At 38.8% G+C, this 19,738-nt stretch overlaps 1 pseudogene; it reads right to left on the bottom strand.

Moving 5' to 3' along the window:
• Positions 1 to 4,960: 4,960 nt before the first annotated feature.
• On the bottom strand, positions 4,961 to 5,122 carry LOC123324357 (annotated as a pseudogene).
• Positions 5,123 to 19,738: the final 14,616 nt, after the last annotated feature.

Here is a 19,738-nt window from a genome sequence, read left to right as displayed (position 1 = left end):
TGACCCCTTCTCATTCATGTGGCTTCATAACTCTTAGGGACAAAATCAGAAAGAGAAAGAAAACATGGAGTCAATCTCCTGGTCTAAATTAAAATTTTAAAGTATGATGTTGTTTGTTCAGTCTGCACTTTCCCCAATACCTTCGTGATAATTATCTTTGTTGTTTTATTTTTTGCCAAATTAAAATTTTTTCTACTTTCACTGTTGTTTTCATCTTCTGGTCAGTTTAATACATTTGTTATATTTTGTTATATTTCTCTCCCTTATAGTAGTTACATCCAATTCCAATTTCGTAGTAGCAAAGTTAGTATGTGAAACAGGGCTTTCTTTATAGTTAGAAATACAGTAGTTTCTGCACATTTGAAAAATTGTGATTTTATTGTTGGTCCATTTTATTCACTGGATCTCATCGTATATTAATTTGCTGAATGGATTTGGAGAATCAATGCTTGATAAAGTCAATTACATCTGTCTGGTGAAAGTCTTTTCTCCTTGCCTCTTTGTCCTTTTATATTCTTTTTCCATTCTGTTTGTATTAACTTTATATTCCTGATACAGAATAACTTTCCTATGTGCCTCACACCTGAGAATGTTGTATGGCGAAAGGAATGTTATTTGGATTTGGAGGAAGGAAGCCTAATTTTATTTGAAGCTTATAGAAAATAAAGCATTCTGAGACTGCATTTCACAATCACACTTGAGTAGCCTACAAATAATTGAAGTCAATTATTTCTGGTCAGTGCTTGAGGTCAATGGGCCAGGTTGGAGTTGGGAGATATGGTCTGTAAATATAGGTGTTTTATGAGCCTTTTAAGCTGGAGAAATACAAAGGCAGAGTGTTTTACACATTATTGTTTGCTGGAGAAATGAAGTGTCACGTGGGGATTTCATGAATTAGTTAAATGCATAGTTGGTCCTCGATATTTTTATAAAACAAGATTATCCAGGAATATTTTTAAAGTCTTTTCCAGCTCTCATCTATGCTTTGTTTATTTCTGTGATCCCACCATTATACCCAAAATTTCTGGAAAGGCAAGCAGGCACAGCCCATTGTTGACCAAGAAAAGAGGCTGCAAAGCAAAAACCAAACAAACAAAACAACAACAACAAAAATGTTTATTTAGAGTCTTTGGGATTGTAACCGGGAGACACAGAATCCATAGAATTCCAAAGTGTGCTCTGAATTGTGAGTAGGGAGTGGAGGCTTAGAAAGGCAAAAACTATAAGGTTACACAATTTGTTCGTGCTGACAGAGTTAAACAATCTAATACATGATTGACTTTTAGCTCACAAATGTTATATCATCTCTGTTTCAGTCCAAAGTAGAAAGATTTTTTTCAAGGGGTTGGTTGCAACTGACAAGTTGCAATTGACAGATGTCGGGACTCTCCTGGTGTTCTGAGAATTGCAAGAGGAGGCAGCACAGGCCCTACCAAACCTATTTTAAATGGCTCTTTTAGCAAAGCTTACTTCATTTTTGGAATCTCCTTTCACACCATGAACAGAGCACCAGCTAACTCATCACCCATATACGGAGTCTAGAGAGCATACAAAGTGTTTAATTTTCCAGAAGCATGATCATTTGACTCCCCTGGAGTCAGTCCCAGATGAACATTCTCCTCCCTCTGTGTCTATCCTCCTCTTCCTATTTCTTCATCTTTACCCAGACTTCCTGCTGCACACCCCTGCCCGGTCCCATTCTGGTCAAACGCCATGTGATCACGACTGTTGATGTTTCATTCTTCCTTCTCATAGCCTGAAAGTTCTCCACAGTATGTGTAAGCCTGCAGTTCTCCATGGAAGAAGTATTAGCTATTCTGGACTGGCTAGAAGATATCCTCTGTAACACAAACTTTCTACTTGTCAGTAGGCAATCACTTCTCATAGCCTGATTTGAAAGGGCTATTAGATTAAAGCACTCCCTTTTCGAAAGGAATGTGAATAAGAAGGAGAATAAACGGGGTTAGTGAGACAAAAAACCCTGAGCTACTATTCATTTATTCATTCAGAATTTAATGGGACCCACCTATGCACCTATAATCATCCAAGGTATTAGAACATTAAAATAAATAAAACACTATCTTTTTTTTTCTCAAAATTTCTTTTTCTAATGGAGAAGACAGACATGCAAGTGGTGAATTATGTTGCAAAAGTGTTATGATAGAGTCTAAACAAAAGACTGTACAAGATAAATAATGTCAATGGGATGAACATTGAAAACTGAGTGTTTCAAGTAGCAGTTTACCTGAAGAATCGGGTAGCATAGAGGTAACACTTTTCACCTGCAATGCCCACATGATCCATTTGAAAGAAAATATGGTGATGGATCAATCCATTCCTACTCTACCATGTTTAAGTATTTCTTTATAGAGTATACCTGCAAATACAAGATGGCTATATTAGTATTGATAAAACTTGAAATAGAGTTGTATCAATGGTCACTACATAGAGAATTGGGAATAAATTAAGAAAGAATTGGTAAAGCACTAAATTGGACTTTGTGAAGTCCACAAAGAAAATCCTTTGTGTGCTGCTATCTTCTGTGACAGCTTAAAATACTGTTTCTACGAGGTGTTGACGATGTGTTAAATTATGGGCAGTGGCTTTATAGAAAGAAGTGGAAATCTTGGTGTATCAAAGAATAAAAATTTTAGGAAGAAATATTTTTAAATCGTTTTAAAAATCTTTGTTATGTAAAACAGAAAAATACTCTGAGGAAAAAGTGTTTTATTTATAATTTTCCAGTTCTTCTCATTGCTAACAAGATGATTTTCCTTAAAATGAACTAAAGACTTAGTGAAATGCCAAATCAAATATAGAGCTGGATTCACTGAGTTTATGGCACTTAGCATGCCTGGGCACTTAGCATGTCTAAATTTTTTTCAAAATATAAGATCTGTTAAATCCCAGATATACTATGAAGAGTTTGTGTTATCCTATGCACTGTACCCTTGAACTTCAGTTATGTAACTCTATCTGATGATCTTTATAATACCTATCTGATAGTTTGGTATGAGGGTTTAATGGACCAGCCTATGGAGAGCATGATGTACAAACCTAGGCACTTACCTGAACTTCCATGAATTGGTCCCAACTCCTTCTTTCTATGACCTCCAAGCTTTAAATTAGATATACAGTTAGATTAAATTTTGAGCCAAGTGATTAAGTCTCTCCTATGTTTTATATTTTTGAAACATTTTACAGCCTTTTATTTTATGCATCCCTTAACGAATAAATGTAGTTTTAGTTAATTTTACTACCTTTTCCTTTTAACCTTTATATTTGCTTTGTAAGTGTTTGATCCACAACCTTTACTATATATTTACATTTCCCAGTGATTTTTTTTAACTTTTGTATGTTTTTTTTAAATTGTTGTTGCTATTAATTTGTGTCATATCTTTTCATCTCAAATGAGTCCCTTTAACAATTCATACAAGATTGTTTTAGTGGTGATGAACTCCTTTAGCGTTTGCTTATTTGGAAAATTCTTTATCTGTACTTCAATTCTGAATGACAGTCTTGCCAGATAGAGAATTCTTGTTTGGAAGAGTTTTTTGTTTGTTTTTGTTTTTGTTTTTGTTTTTTCTGTCAGTGCTTTAAATATATCACACCACTCTCCTCCAGTCTTCAAAATTTCTACTGATAAATCTGCTGATAGCCTTGTACAAGGGGTTTCCCTTGTACATAAGAAAATTGTCCTCTTGCTGCTTTTTACATTTTCTCTTTAACATTAACTTTTGCTATTAATATTTATAATGTGTATTGGCTTGGATCTCTGTAGGTTTATTTTATTTGGGACTCTCGTCAGTTCCTAGACCTAGATGTTTGTTTCCTTTCCCAAGATTAGGGAACTTTTTAGCCATTATATTTTTTTTAAATAAGTTTTCTAGCCCTGTCTTTCTTCTCTTTCTGAAAGTCCTATAATGCAAACATTTAGTACTTAATGTTGTCTCAAAAGTCTCTTAAGGAATCTTACATTTATTTATTTTTTCTTCTTCTTGCTGCTTTATCTGGGTGATTCACATTTCCTTTTCTTCTAGTTCACTAATCCATACTTTTCCTTCATCCAGCCTGCTGTTGAACCCCTCTGTTGTATTTTTCAGTTTGGTTAGTGTATTCTTAAGATCTGTACCTTTTGTTTGGAACTTTCTTATGATTTTTGTTGTTGTTTTTGAAGATCTCACTATGTTTATCCATTCCTTTCCCACTGCCAGGGAGCATTCTCCCATGTTTATGACTGTTGTTTATGTTCATTCTTCTGAACTCTTTATTAGGTAGATTGCTTATCTTTGTTTCATTGATGTCTTTTTCTAAGGTATTGTCTGTTCTTTGTTGTTGTTGCTGTTATTGTTGTTGTCATTGTTTGGAGCATATTCCTCTATCTCTTCATTTTTCCTGACTCTCTGTGTTGTTTCCATATATTAGATAAAGGAATTATATCCCTTAATTTTGAAAGAGTGGTCACTGGAAGGCTTGGATGTGTTTCTTTTTGTTTTCTTTTCATTTTTATTTGTTTTCTGTGCAGTGCCCTGTAAGTGGTATACTTCCAAACTTTGTCTTTACTTGTTTCAATCTCATGTGGCCCACAAACACAAGCCGCCCTGGCTAACAGTGCTAGACATTCAAGGGGTGTCCCCTTTGTGAGGTTAGCATGTCTTCTGGGTCTGGTGGAGTGGGTCTTCTTAGACAAACACCTCTTATGGGGCATGGCCACAGGGCTACGCTGGGGCAAGATGAGCAGCTATGGTGCCTACCAGCCCAGCTAGCAATAATGAAAGAGAGAGAAAAAAAAAAAAAATGGTTCCACGGGCACCTGGGTGGCTCAGTTGGTTAAGCATCTGCTTTGGCTCAGGTCATGATCCCAGGGTCCTGGGATCGAGCCCCATGTCGGGGCTGCTTCTCCCTCTCCCTCTGCTGCTCCTCCTCTTGCTTGTTCTCTCTTTCTCTCTCTGTCAAATGAGAAAATGAAATCTTTTAAAAAATGGTTACAGCCAGTTCTGTGTCCCCAGAAAGATCTCTAGTTGACCCCTTGCCCCTCAGGTATACTTCCTAAGTTTTCAATTAGCAATAATCGTGCTTCAGATAAACCTCATTGGCTACGATACTGCCACTGCACAAAGCTTACACTTCCTAAGACTAGTAAAAAAAATCTCCCTGACATGTGGTGCAGTGCTTTTTAAGCTACTGCCTCTGCTTTCAGACTCCTAGTGAGTGAGTCTGTGCACAAGCCCTTCAGAAGTGAGATCCTGGTTCCCTACAGCCCTTCAGTTCTCCCAGACATTAGCCCCTCTAATTTTCAAGGCCTGTTGTTTTGGGGGAATGTCCCACAGGCTTGGGTTCCCAAAATGGGCTTGAACCCCTCACTCTTCAAAGAGCAGATGCATATTTGTGATACTCCTGCCTCTTATTGGCTGTTGTGCGGGGTATGGAGGTCTTGTCAAGACTGCTCTCTGCCCCTGCTACCCATCTTGATGAGGACTTTTTTTTTTTTTTTTTTTTTTTTGTCCTGTGTTATGGAAGAGCTATTCTGCTTCTCTTCAGTTTTTTTACAGGAGAATTATTCTAAATATCATTGTAACGTTGGTGTGTCCATGGGAGGAGTTAGAAATAGGATTTTCCTATACTACCATCTTGGACTCTCTTTCTATCCCTTTAATATTTCTTATGAACCTTATCTTTGTTCATATAAGACTCTCCATCTAGAGCAATGCATTTTTCAACAACTGCTGGAGGACGGAAAATTTCTGTTTTAAAATATGGTGTCTTGACTAAAAAATATTCAGTTGACTCCAAAATTTCAAATGGCTTATTTTCTTGGTATCCTGAATTTTTCACATCTCAAATTAATAGCAGTTTGATTTTTTTCATTTTCAATCTTTATATACTTATTTTTCTTCTCTTATTTAACATCTAGGTATTTTAGCACACTGTTTAGTAGAAGTGGTAATAGTAACAGTCTAAACCCATGTGATCTTATTTCTGAGCAGTGGTTTGTTATTAATTATGATATTTACTGTATATTTGTTCCTTTGTGGAAATTCATTACCAAATAAATGAATTGCTATTTTGTTCTAATTTTGATAAAACATTTTTATATATACAAAATAAATTGGTGTTGAATTTAATGAAGTTATTCTTCTGTATTATTTGAGATGATACATGATTTGTTCCCATTATTTAGTTAATGCAATAATCAATTTTTAATGTTAAGCCATTTTACTCCTAACATAAACCCAACTTGGTCATTGTGTATAATTATTTTAAATCTCACTGAATGAAGATTACCACTTTCATGTTAGAGTTGTCCATGAAAGAAATAATTTTATTTTCTTATAATTTGTTAGGCTCTGAGATATTGAGTAGGCTGCCCTCATAAAATCAACTGAGACTTTTTCCCATTTTTTAAGTCTCTGAAATACTTTATGTAAGATTGATTAAAGAAAAAACTAGAAGAGTTTGGGATAGTTAAATATTTTGAAGCTATCTGCATCTGGAGTGCTTGTGTATTTTGTTTCTGCTTTTTTAGTAAGTATGAGTTTCTCACAATATTCTCAGTATCTTTTTATTATCTGTAGGATTCCCTTTAACATTAGTTAATTGTTTTGCTCTTCATTACTTGATTAGTTTTATAAAGGTTTGTATTCTATATTTCTCCTTTTGAAGAACAAACTGATTTATTAATACTCTATATTATGTATGCGTGTTCTATTTAGTTTCCATTGTTTCCCTTTTTTATCATTCTACTTATTGGGTTTCATTTACTATTCTTTCATTAATGTCTCGGAGTAAATTTTAGTTAATTGGTTTTCAGTCTTATTTTTTAGTGTATACATTTAAAACTATGACTTTGCCTCAAAAAATGCCTTTATATGCTGCTCACACGTTTAGATGTTTCACATTTTCACTATTACTCGTATCTGCTTTACTTTTAGTATTTCAGTTCTTTGTAACAACCATAAAAGGAATATCATTTTCTCCATTTAACAAAAAAGAAATAAAACTCTAAGAAGTAAATTGTTTAAAAACTACAGCATTAGTGGAGCCCACCATGGAATCTATTTGCATTGGCAAAGCCTGTAGTCAATGTGCTACACTAGTGCTTCCTAAATATGACTCTGCATCAGAATTTTGAAAGGTGATAAAAAAGTTCAATGTGCCTGAGGGACTCAAGAAAACTGCATTAAAAAACAAAACAGAACAAAAAAACTGACCAAATAATTCAATACAGCCAGGTTTTGAAATGAAAGCATGCTATGCAAACAGTCGACAAGAGGAGATTAGGTGCATCTAGGCCTTTGAACATTGTCTTCACCTGTTTTTGATCACTTTTCATCCAAAGATAATGCTTCTTGACCAGGATTAAAATGGCCTGATTCAGGAGTTGTTCCAGTGACCTCTCATAGTTGTGATAGAGTAGTAGAAGGGCAGTTAGCTAGATATGAGCACGGAATGGGACTGTCTGACCAAAAAGATGAAAACCACCAACCACCTCCAGAATGCAAACAATCAGGGAAAGCCTTGGGGATCAAACATGTACTTTCCCCATAACAACTGCCCTTCAGTAACCTATAGCTTCATTTTATTTATACTGTGGTTTTGACACCCCTTGCAGGGGATGGCTGCCATGACAGTTCCAACAAGGACCTTATAAGGCCAAAAACTTTCCCTCCCCACTCGTAGGAGGAGTCCCTTAGATGATTGAAGGCAACCTCTATCAGATCTCCCTGGTTATGACCCACAAGCCAAGCAAGTATAAAAAACAAGACAACCCTGACCCTTGGTACAGTTGCCACCTCTGGGCCTTCTGGCTTTCCCACTCAGAGAGTGCACTTTTGCTTTGACCACTATTAAACAGTTGATATCTTAAGAGTTTGTTTCCTGAGATTAAGAATTCCTCATATCAGTGAGATCATATGATACTTGTCTTTCTCTGATTGACTTGCTGGAGTGGGGGGTGGGGTGGGAAGGATGGGGTGACTGGGTGATAGACACTGGGGAGGGTATGTGCTCTGGTAAGCGCTGTGAATTTTGCAAGACTGTTGAATCTCAGATCTGTACCTCTGAAACAAATAACGCAATATATGTTAAGAAAAAAAAAAAAAAAAAGAAGAAGAAGAAGGTAGCGGGAGGGGAAGAATGAAGCGGGGGAAATCGGAGGGGTAGACGAACCATGAGAGACGATGGACTCTGAAAAACAAACAGGGTTCTAGAGGGGAGGGGGGTGGGAGGATGGGTTAGCCTGGTGGTGGGTACTGAGGAGGGCACGTTCTGCATGGAGCACTGGGTGTTATGCACAAACAATGAATCATGGAACACTTCATCTAAAACTAATGATGTAATGTATGGGGATTAACATAAGAATAAAAAAAAAAAAAAAAAAAAAAAAATAAAAAGAGTTTGGCTCTGAATTCTGTCTTGGTCGAACTCAGAACCAAAGCCGGGGACCAAGACTTGCCAGTCTCTGTTGTTCTGACATTTCTTCAGTTTGCTGTGTTTCAAACAAAACCATGAGCCATTTTATTTTTCAGAAAATCACTTAATTTCAGGTTAAACATTTTTTTTTAAGTCCAAAACATTTTCTTTTATGAGTCCCATATAAAACTCCTGTGCAGTTCATCTATGTTTGCTACCCTGCTCCCATCAGTCACTCATCCTTCTCTGCCATGGTCAGAACACTAACCCTGACCTGAACAAACTGCATCATTGAGGCTCCCTTGCTCTCTGGCACCAGAAAGCAAAAAGGAGGAGAGAAGGGAGAGGTTGAGGTATTTATTCTATTGCTCTCTCTTGTTTGTTCTAACAGTGGCTGTATTTCTTTAGGTCAATAACTCTGGTTGACAGCCTTTATTCCATAGCTCTGATTCTAATTTACTGTGGTAACACTGATTACTCTATTTTCACCTTCAAGCCATGGGGTAAGATCTTCCAATAGGTGCTAATTCCTGAAATCCCCAGCATGTCTTGCAATTTCCTCCCTCACACTTCCCATACCTCTAAAAAAAATCCCTTCATTGAATTCATTTGAATGGAACACTTTTCAGGACACTATATAATTCCTACTGAAAATCCTGCTGCTATAATCTCTGATGGCTTCCCATTGAATTAAGAATAAACTACAAACCTTGATCTTGCCCTTGAAATCCCTACACCCGGGGTCCCTGCTTACCCCTTCCACTTCTTTCTATTGTACTCTCCCCCTCACTTCTACTGCTTCTTCCTATTCCTTTAACCTGCCAAGTTTAATAGTGCCTTATTACTTTTCTCGGCACGATGCCAGCAATGGTGCTCTTTCTTCAGTTCATTAAATGTCTGTATCCATCTGGTCTTTAAAATCATGGTTCCCATATTATCTGTTAAAAGAAGACTTCTTGATCACCTTACTCTGCTGGGGAAGGAAAAGAACCAAGGAGTTGGAAGATTTTAAGAGAAAATTTAATTGACCCTACTGTTTTGAAAAGGGCTAGTCCAATTTAGAGACTTTTCTTTATCTTACCAGTGTGTGTGCCCTTGATGAATATAGGCTGTGACTTTCCAAAATTTTATAATAGGAAGAAGCTTTCGACAAAACCAATGAAATCTCCATTTCAAAAATAAAATTAAACAAATAGTATTTAACCTTTTATGACTTCAACAATATTATTTCAACAGTGGAGGTTTATTTGCATAATCTACATATGTATATTCTGAACTTTATCTTCCCCTAGTATCTGTCTGCTGTATGAATGTGTCTACAAGGCTGGATCCTAATGATTCATTTAGCCAGCCCTTTAGCATACACAAGAGTATCTTGTCTTTTCTTGTGTTATTTCCATCAAAATGGGTAAACATTTGCTTGATTTAATAACAATAAGGAAGGTATGAGAAAAGACAAAGTGTCTAGAAAAAAAAAAATCAACCTACCGTTATGATTTATGTGGTACAATCAGAAACACCTCAGCAGTATGTTTGTATAAAAAAGTCTGTAAAAATGAATGGCTGGGTGGAATTCATTATAGAATGGGATTTGCATAAAAGGTGAGTTTTCTGCTAAACAAAGACAGGGAGAAAGCTTTAGAAAATTTGGAAACTTTGGAGACCTACAAGGCAATTCTGTGACTGATGAAGGACCTACAGTCTCAGCTAGATAAAAGACAGATGCCCTGTTCAGTACCTGGGACAGCCTTAAGCCTCTGTCCATGGCCAATATCACCATTATTCCAAGACAAGGCACTGGTCTAATAACCCACCAGTCAAAATGTGCAAGTCGCTTGGAAAACTTTAAAGAACAAAAGAATCCATATTTAGGTAATATATAATTAGGTGTAGTATACTGAAACCTTAATTGGTGGTATTCAGACTTATTTATTGTTCTCTATTTGCTTATTAATTTAGACTGTGGGAAAGAGTCAGCATCTACAAGCTGGACTTTCTTCACTTCAACCTTTTTTTGTAGTCAAAGACAAAACCAAGTTCAAGACAAAATAAATTAAAAAATATTCATAGGAGCACCTGGGTGGCTCAGTCGGTTAAGCGTCTGCCTTCAGCTCAGGTCATGGTCCCAGGGTCCTGGGATGGAGCCCCGCATCGGGCTCCCTTCTCGGCGGGAAGCCTGCTTCTCCCTCTCCCACTCCCCCTGCTTGTGTTCCCTCTGTCACTGTGTCTCCCTCTGTCAAATAAATAAATAAAATCTTAAAAAAATATATTCATAAACTTGTGGCGAGGAAACCCATTTACTGTCCTTTTGTTTCAGTGTTTGGAAGAGAGTATGTTTCATAGGGCAAAAAGAAGAAACACTGATTGGCAAGAAGTCTATTTAAGGTGGGTTTTTAAGAAGCAGAAAGACTGGGATGCCTGGGTGGCTCAGTCGGTTAAGTGTCTGCCTTCAGCTCAGGTCATGATCCCAGGGTCCTGGGATCGGATCGAGCCCTACATCGGGCTCCCTGCTGAGCAGAGAACCTGCTTCTCCCTCTCCCTCTGCCTGCTGCTCTGCCTACTTGTGCTCTCTGTCAAATAAATAAATAAATAAAATCTTAAAAAAAAAAAAAAAGAGGTGGAGAGACTTTCTTCTAATTGGTCTTCAGGTACATTTGGCAGTCCTCGGATGGCCACAAGAGAACAAGCAATCCAGTTTAGGGAATATTTCAACAGAGGAGGGCTTATTAAATGTTATGGACAGAGGATTCTGTGTGGCCTACCATTTCCTGGTACAAGTAGGGTTAATGGAAGGTTTTTTGTGGCTAAATGCCCTGATAGCACTTATAATGGTGGCGATAGTAGGAAGTTTCTTATTGCTCAAGTACGTGCTTTTTGCAAGGCCAGAGACTTTCTTTTTTTTTTTTTTTGTTCATGTTTTATCTGTGTTTGTATTTTTTTATTCTTATGTTAATCCCCATACATTACATCATTAGTTTTAGATGAAGTGTTCCATGATTCATTGTTTGTGCATAACACCCAGTGCTCCATGCAGAATGTGCCCTCCTCAATACCCACCACCAGGCTAACCCATCCTCCCACCCCCCTCCCCTCTAGAACCCTCAGTTTGTTTTTCAGAGTCCATCATCTCTCATGGTTCGTCTACCCATCCGATTTCCCCCCCTTCATTCTTCCCTTCCCACTACCTTCTTCTTCTTCTTCTTTTCTTTTTTTTCTTAACATATATTGCATTATTTGTTTCAGAGGTACAGATCTGAGATTCAACAGTCTTGCACAATTCACAGCGCTTACCAAAGCACATACCCTCCCCACTGTCTATCACCCAGTCACCTATTCCTTCCAACCCACCCCCCACTCCAGCAACCCTCAGTTTGTTTCCTGCAATTAAGAATTCCTCATATCAGTGAGATCATATGATACATGTCTTTCTCTGTTTGACTCATTTCACTCAACATAATACCCTCCAGTTCCATCCACGTCGTTGCAAATGGCAAGATCTCATTCCTTTTGATGGCTGCATAATATTCCATTGTATATATATATACCACTTCTTCTTTATCCATTCATCTGTCGATGGACATCTTGGCTCTTTCCACAGTTTGGCTATTGTAGACATTGCTGCTATAAACATCGGGGTGCACGTACCCCTTCGGATCCCCACTTTTGTATCTTTGGGGTAAATACCCAGTAGTGCAATTGCTGGATCATAGGGTAGCTCTATTTTCAACTTTTTGAGGAATCTCCATACTGTTTTCCAGAGTGGCTGCACCAGCTTGCATTCCCACCAACAGTGTAGGAAGGTTCCCCTTTCTCCGCATCCCCGCCAACATCTGTCGTTTCCTGACTTGTTAATTTTAGCCATTCTGACTGGTGTGAGGTGGTATCTCATTGAGGTTTTGATTTGGATTTCCCTGATGCCGAGCGATATTGAGCACTTTTTCCTGTGTCTGTTGGCCATTTGGATATCTTCTTTGGAAAAATGTCTGTTCATGTCTTCTGCCCATTTCTTGATTGGATGCTTTGTTCTTTGGGTGTTGAGTTTGATGAGTTCCTTATAGATTTTGGATACTAGCCCTTTATCTGATATGTCATTTGCAAATATCTTCTCCCATTCTGTCCGTTGTCTTTTGGTTTTGTTGACTGTTTCCTTTGCTTTGCAAAAGCTTTTTATCTTGATGAAGTCCCAATAGTTCATCTTTGCCCTTGCTTCCCTTGCCTTTGGCGATGTTTCTAGGAAGAAGTTGCTTCGGCTGAGGTCAAAGAGGTTGCTGCCTGTGTTTTCCTTTAGGATTTTGATGGACTCCTGTCTCACATTGAGGTCTTTCAACCATTTGGAGTCTATTTTTGTGTGTGGTGTAAGGAAATGGTCCAGTTTCATTCTTCTGCATGTGGCTATCCAATTTTCCCAACACCATTTGTTGAAGAGACTGTCTTTGTTCCATTGGACATTCTTTCCTGCTTTCTCAAAGATGAGTTGACCATAGAGTTGAGGGTCCATTTCTGGGCTCTCTATTCTGTTCCATTGATCTATGTGTCTGTTTTTGTGCCAGGGCCATGCTGTCTTGATGATGACAACTTTGTAATACAGCTGGAAGTCTGGAATTGTGATGCTGCTGGCTTTGCTTTTCTTTTTCAACATTCCTCTGGCTATGCGGGGTCTTTTCTGGTTCCATACAAATTTTAGGATTATTTGTTCCATTTCTTTGAAAAAAGTGGATGGTATTTTGATGGGGATTGCATTGAATGTGTAGATTGCTCTAGGTAGCATTGACATCTTCACAATATTTGTTCTTCTAATCCATGAGCATGGAGCGTTTTCCATTTCTTTGTGTCTTCCTCAATTTCTTTCATGAGTATTTTATAGTTTTCTGAGTACATATCCTTTGTCTCTTTGGTTAGATTTATTCCTAGGTATCTTATGGTTTTGGGTGCAATTGTAAATGGGATTGACTCCTTAATTTCTCTTTCTTCTGTCTTGTTGTTGGTGTATAGGAATGCCACTGACTTCTGTGCATTGATTTTCTATCCTGCCACTTTACTGAATTCCTGTATGAGTTCTAGCAGTTTTGGGGTGGAGTCTTTTGGGTTTTCCACATAAAGTATCATATCATCTGCAGAGAGTGAGAGTTTGACTTCTTCTTTGCCAATTTGGATGCCTTTAATTTCTTTTTTTTGTCTGATTGCTGTGGCTAGGACTTCCAATACTATGTTGAATAGCAGTGGTGATAGTGGACATCCCTGCCGTGTTCCTGACCTTAGGGGGAAAGCTCTCAGTTTTTCCCCATTGAGAATGATATTCGCTGTAGGTTTTTCATAGATGGCTTTTATGATATTGAGGTATGTATTCTCAATCCCTATACTCTGAAGAGTTTTGATCAAGAAAGGATGCTGTACTTTGTCAAATGCTTTTTCTGCATCTCTTGAGAGGATCATATGATTCTTGTTCTTTCCTTTGTTAATGTATTGTATCACATTGATTGATTTGCGGATGTTGAACCAACCTTGCAGCCCAGGGATAAATCCCACTTGGTCATGGTGAATAATCCTTTTAATGTACTGTTGGATCCTATTGGCTAGTATTTTGGTGAGAATTTTTGCATCCATGTTCATCAAGGATATTGGTCTGTAATTCTCCTTTTTGATGGGGTCTTTGTCTGGTTTTGGGATCCAGGTAATGCTGGCCTCATAAAATGAGTTTGGAAGTTTTCCTTCCATTTCTATTTTTTGGAACAGTTTCAGAAGAATAGGTATTAATTCTTCTTGAAATGTTTGGTAGAAGTCCCCTGGGAAGCCATCTGGCCCTGGGCTTTTGTTTTTTGGGAGATTTTTGATGACTGCTTCAATTTCCTTAGTGGTTATAGGTCTGTTCAGGTTTTCGATTTCTTCCTGGTTCAGTTTTGGTAGTTGATACATCTCTAGGAATGCCTCCATTTCTTCCAGGTTATCTAATTTGCTGGCATAGAGTTGCTCATAATATGTTCTTAGAATTGTTTGTATTTCTTTGGTGTTGGTTGTGATGTCTCCTCTTTCATTCATGATTTTGTTGATTTGGGTCATTTGTCTTCTCTTTTTGATAAGTCTGGCCAGGGGTTTATCCATCTTGTTAATTCTTTCAAAGAACCAGCTCCTAGTTTCGTTGATCTGTTCTACTGTTCTTTTAGTTTCTATTTCATTGATTTCTGCTCTGATCTTTATTATTTCTCTTCTCCTGCTGGGTTTAGGCTTTATTTGCTGTTCTTTCTCCAGCTCCTTTAGGTGTAGGGTTAGGTTGTGTACTTGAGACCTTTCTTGCTTCTTGAGAAAGGCTTGTATTACTATATACTTTCCTCTTAGGACTGCCTTTGCTGCATCCCAAAGATTTTGAATAGTTGTGTTTTCATTTTCATTGGTTTCCATGTATTTTTTTAATTCTTCTTTAATTTCCTGGTTGACCCATTCATTCTTCAGTAGGATGCTCTTTAGCCTCCATGTATTTGAGTTCTTTCCGACTTTCCTCTTGTGATTGAGTTCTAGTTTCAAAGCATTGTGGTCTGAAAATAGGCAGGGAATGATCCCAATCTTTTGGTACCAGTTGAGACCTGATTTATGACCTAGGATGTGAACGATTCTGGAGAATGTTCCATGGGCACTAGAGAAGAATGTGTATTCCGTTTCTTTGGGGTGGAATGTTCTGAATATGTCTGTGAAGTCCATTTGGTCCAGTGTGTCATTTAAAGTCTTTATTTCCTTGTTGATCTTTTGCTTAGATGATCTGTCCATTTCAGTGAGGGGAGTGTTAAAGTCCCCCACTATTATTGTATTGTTGATGTGTTTCTTTGCTTTTGTTATTAATTGCCTTATATAATTGGCTGCTCCCATGTTAGGGGCATAGATATTTACAGTTGTTAGATCTTGTTGGATAGATCCTTTAAGTAGGATGTCCTTCCTCATCTCTTATTACAGTCTTTGGTTTAAAATCTAATTTGTCTGATATAAGGATTGCCACCCCAGCTTTCTTTTGGTGTCCATTAGCATGGTAAATGGTTTTCCACCCCCTCACTTTCAATCTGGGGGTGTCTTTGGTTCTAAAATGAGTCTCTTGCAGACAGCGTATCGATGGGTCTTGTTTTTTAATCCAGTCTGATAGCCTATGTCTTTTGATTGGGGCATTGAGCCCATTTACATTCAGGGTAACTATTGAAAGATAGGAATTTAGTGCCGTTGTATTGCCTGTAAGGTGACTGTTACCGTATATTGTCTGTGTTCCTTTCTGGTCTATGTTGCTTTTAGGCTCTCTCTTTGCTTAGAGGACCCCTTTCAAGATTTCCTGTAGGGCTGGTTTTGTGTTTGCAAATTCCTTTAGTTTTTGTTTGTCCTGGAAGCTTTTTATCTCTCCTTCAATTTTCAATGACAACCTAGCTGGATAGAGTATTCTTGGCTGCCTATTTTTCTCATTTAGTGCTCTGAATATATCCTGCCAGTCCTTTCTGGCCTGCCAGGTCTCTGTGGATAGGTTTGTTGCCAATCTAATGTTTCTACCCTTGTAGGTCACATATCTCTTCTCCCGAGCTGCTTTCAGGATTTTCTCTTTGTCTATGAGACTCGTAAGTTTTACTATTAGATGTCGGGGTGTTGACCTATTTTTATTGATTTTGAGAGGGGTTCTCTGTGCTTCCTGGACTTTCATGCCTGTTTCCTTCCCCAAATTAGGGAAGTTCTCTGCTATAATTTGCTCCATTATTCCTTCTGCCCCTCTCTCTCTTTCTTCTTCTTCTGGGATCCCAATTATTCTAATGTTGTTTCGTCTTATGGTATCGCTTATCTCTCGAATTCTGCCCTCGTGGTCCAGTAGTTGTTTATCTCTTTTTTTCTCAGCTTCTTTATTTTCCATCATTTCATCTTCTATATTACTGATTCTCTCTTCTGCCTCATTTATTCTAGCAGTTAGCGCCCCCATTTTTTATTGCACCTCATTAATAGCCTTTTTGATTTCTGTTTGGTTGGATTTTAGTTCTTTTACTTCTCCAGAAAGGGTTTCTCTAATAACTTCCATGCTTTTTTCAAGCCCAGCTAGTATCTTTAATGTAATGATTCTGAACTCTAGATCTGACATCGTACTAATGTCCGTATTGAGTAGGTCCCTGGCAGTCGGTACTACCTCTTGTTCTTTTTATTGAGGTGATTTTTTCCGTCTTGTCATTTTGTGCAGAGGAGAATAGATTAATGAGAGAACAAAATGCTAACAGAGTAACAGCGTCCCCAGAAAATATACTCTAAACAAATCAGAAAAGACCTGAAGCAGTGGGAAAAGAAAGGGAAAGAGAGAAAAAAGAGAAAGAAAAAAAAGAAAAAGAAAAAGATAAAGATAAAAACAAAAACAAACAAAACAAAACAACAACAACAACAAAAAAACCAGAATGTGATCAAATATGATCAGGCTGGTATATAGATCAGTGCCACACACCTGATTTGGGGTGTATTTTGGTCTTTTAGAAGAAAGTGGCTCCCAAAATTTTAAAGAAAGAAAATCTTATATATGTACAAAAATAAGCATTGATATGATGAAGGGATGGAATATGACTGTAAAGATGGAAATTATAAAAAAATTTATAAAAGGAATTGATAAGAAGTTGTTTGAAAAAAGAAAGAAGAGGATTAAAAAAAGAAAAAAAAAAGGGAGAGGATGTGATCAGGAAGGGGAATAGAAAACAGCATATACTAGAGATTTAGGGTATATTTTAATCTGTTAGAAGAAACTATCTCAAAATTTTAAAGAGAGAACAACTTATATATATAAGCCAAAAATACGGGTAACTACTATGAAGGGATAGAATATGACTCTAAATATGAAAAATAATTTTTTTTTTTTAAAAAGGGATTGATAAGATGTTGGTTGAAAAAGGGAAAAAGAAAAATTCAAAAAGAAAAAAAAAAGAAAAAAAGACAGTTAAAAAAAAATTAACTTTGAAAGACTAAAGAATCATGTTAAAAAAGCCATGGATTCTATGTGCAGTATTCCCCTAGCGCTGGAGTTCTGCCGTTCTCATTGATCGATAAACTTGGTCTTGGCTGGCTGTTCTCGCTGATCTTCTGGGGAGGGGCCTGTTGCCGTGGTTTCCAAATGTCTCTGCCGGAGGCGGAATTGCCCCGCCCTTGCCCCCTCCTGGCTAAGTAATCTCTTCGGGTTTGCTCTCCGGGGCTTTTGTTCCCTGCGAGCTTTCCGTACAGCTTTGGAGGCGGAGAGTGAAAATGGCGGCCTCCCAATCTCCGCCCCGGAGGAGCCGAGAACTCGGGGCCCCGCTTCTCAGTGAGCACCCAGAGAAAAGCCGTCAGTCACTCCCGTCTCCCCGGTCTCCGGCCGCACTCCGTGTTCACCTGGCCTGTGACCGCGCATTTCTATCTCTGGCACCCGACCCCGGGTGGAGTCTCCAAACCCAGCAGATCCCCGTGGTGCATTCCCGCGCGGCTCCTCCCAGGGAAGGAAGGTGAGTCTCCCCAGATCTGTCGCTTGTTGGGTCCCTGCTGGAGGAGCAGTGGCCCGACTGTGCCACGGATCATGGTTTATTGCAACCCCGAGCTGAGAGCCCGCGACTGGGCTCCGCCTCTGCAGCCAGCTTCCCTGCTCTGTTACCTGGGAGCTCTGCCACACTCAGGCACCCCCGGTCTTTCTGTGACCCCGAGGGTCCTGAGACCACACTGTCTCGGAGGGTTCCACCCCCCGCTTAGCCACCAGAGTGACGTCCCTCAGCAGAGCAGACTTTTAAAAGTTCCGATTTTGTGCTCCGTGGTTCTGTCACTTGCCAGAAGCGGCCGCCGGAGGCCCCTCCCCCGCTGTCTATCCTCCCGAATATCGCCTCGGATTCACTTCTCCGCACGTCCTACCTTCCAGAAAGTGGTCGCTTTTCTGATGAGAGAGTTGTTGCTCTTCTTTTCTTCGATCTCCTGTTGAGTTTGTAGGTGTTCAGAATGGTTTGATCCCTATCCAGCTGAATTCCTGAGAGGAAACGAAATCCAGGTCTCCTACTCCTCCGCCATCTTGCTCTGCCCCCAAGGCCAGAGACTTTCAGTTGAACTTTCCATCAGAAGATCTGACTACAGTTTGTGTGTCCTCTTTCAGCATTTGGAGGCTGTGGGTAAGTGCACTGTTAAAATGTTCCCATTTTGCAAGGCAGGAGCATGAGGTTTACAAAGGGGCTTTGTTTCACACTGCCTGGGAAAAGGGAGGCCAGATCTGAATCTAAGTTCGAGATTCAAAACTTTCTCCTGATCCTGGATTTTGTGCTTTTTCCAATCAAAGGCAAATGGCATACTGGGAACTCTTCAGCCAGAAAATTCCATCTTTACATTTCAGTTAAAGAGTTTGTGGCCTAGAAGCAAACATGGACTTGCCAAAGAGCATACAGTTAATTAATGACAGATCACAGCTAATAAGAGTGAAGATTAGCAGTAGATTCCCAGACTCCCACGCTTGTCCATGGCAGTTTCTTCTATTATGAGCTATGTGAATTGGTGAATGGGTTGTGAATGAGGTGGCTATCTGCTGTAACATATTGCTTTGACTTTGTTGGCCAGAAGCAAGGTGTACGAGGTAGATAACACCTGCTCATCAGGTTATTATTATAAGGATTGAATTAAAAATTAATAGAGGTGAAGCTCTATCACAATATCTGGGACCACACTGGGAGCACCTAGTGGAGGATCAGCAGGACACAACACAGAAGTGATCCGAGTTTGTACGTCCTGGGGCTGCGGCCTTAATCTCTCTTTATGAAAGTGTCTTATCACTGCCACGGTTTGATTTACAACAGACACAGATGCCTTCCAGCAAAGATTTCCACATCCATAGTCCGATGCCTCTGTCCGGCTTTGCTTTGATGTACACAACATCCGGATAAAATCTGAAACTGTAAGATAATACAGGTAATTTAGGTCTTGCCTGGGATGCCCTTTTGGGTTTCTGCTTAGAAATGCAAAGCCAATGGGTTTCTGAATAAGGATACTACTCTGCTCAGCCTCTGAGTTAGGTTTCCTGGAGGGCAATGATCCTACTTATTTAAGTCAATATGCATTGATTTATAGCTGATGTTTTTGTCTTTGTATATTACGTCCTCCTGGAAGGGGACCTTTGCTTTATTGTTTAAATTCACTGGGTTGCTCCAAAAGGGCATAAGCTCCTTTCAAATATATGCTGAAGGCAAGAAAAGTGCTGATTTAACTCTCAGAGCAATTCACACGTAATATTAAGTTCCATGGCTTCATTTCTGTAGTCATCTTTCTAATTTAATGCATTCCAACATGCAAACTCCCTAACAAATCAACCTTAGGAATTATCATATGCATTTCTGGA

This window comes from Neomonachus schauinslandi, chromosome 3, assembly GCF_002201575.2.
Source record: "Neomonachus schauinslandi chromosome 3, ASM220157v2, whole genome shotgun sequence".
NCBI classification, from domain to species: Eukaryota; Metazoa; Chordata; class Mammalia; order Carnivora; family Phocidae; genus Neomonachus; species Neomonachus schauinslandi.
Note: the sequence above shows the minus strand (reverse complement) of the source record. Positions and strands in the feature narration are given on the sequence as shown.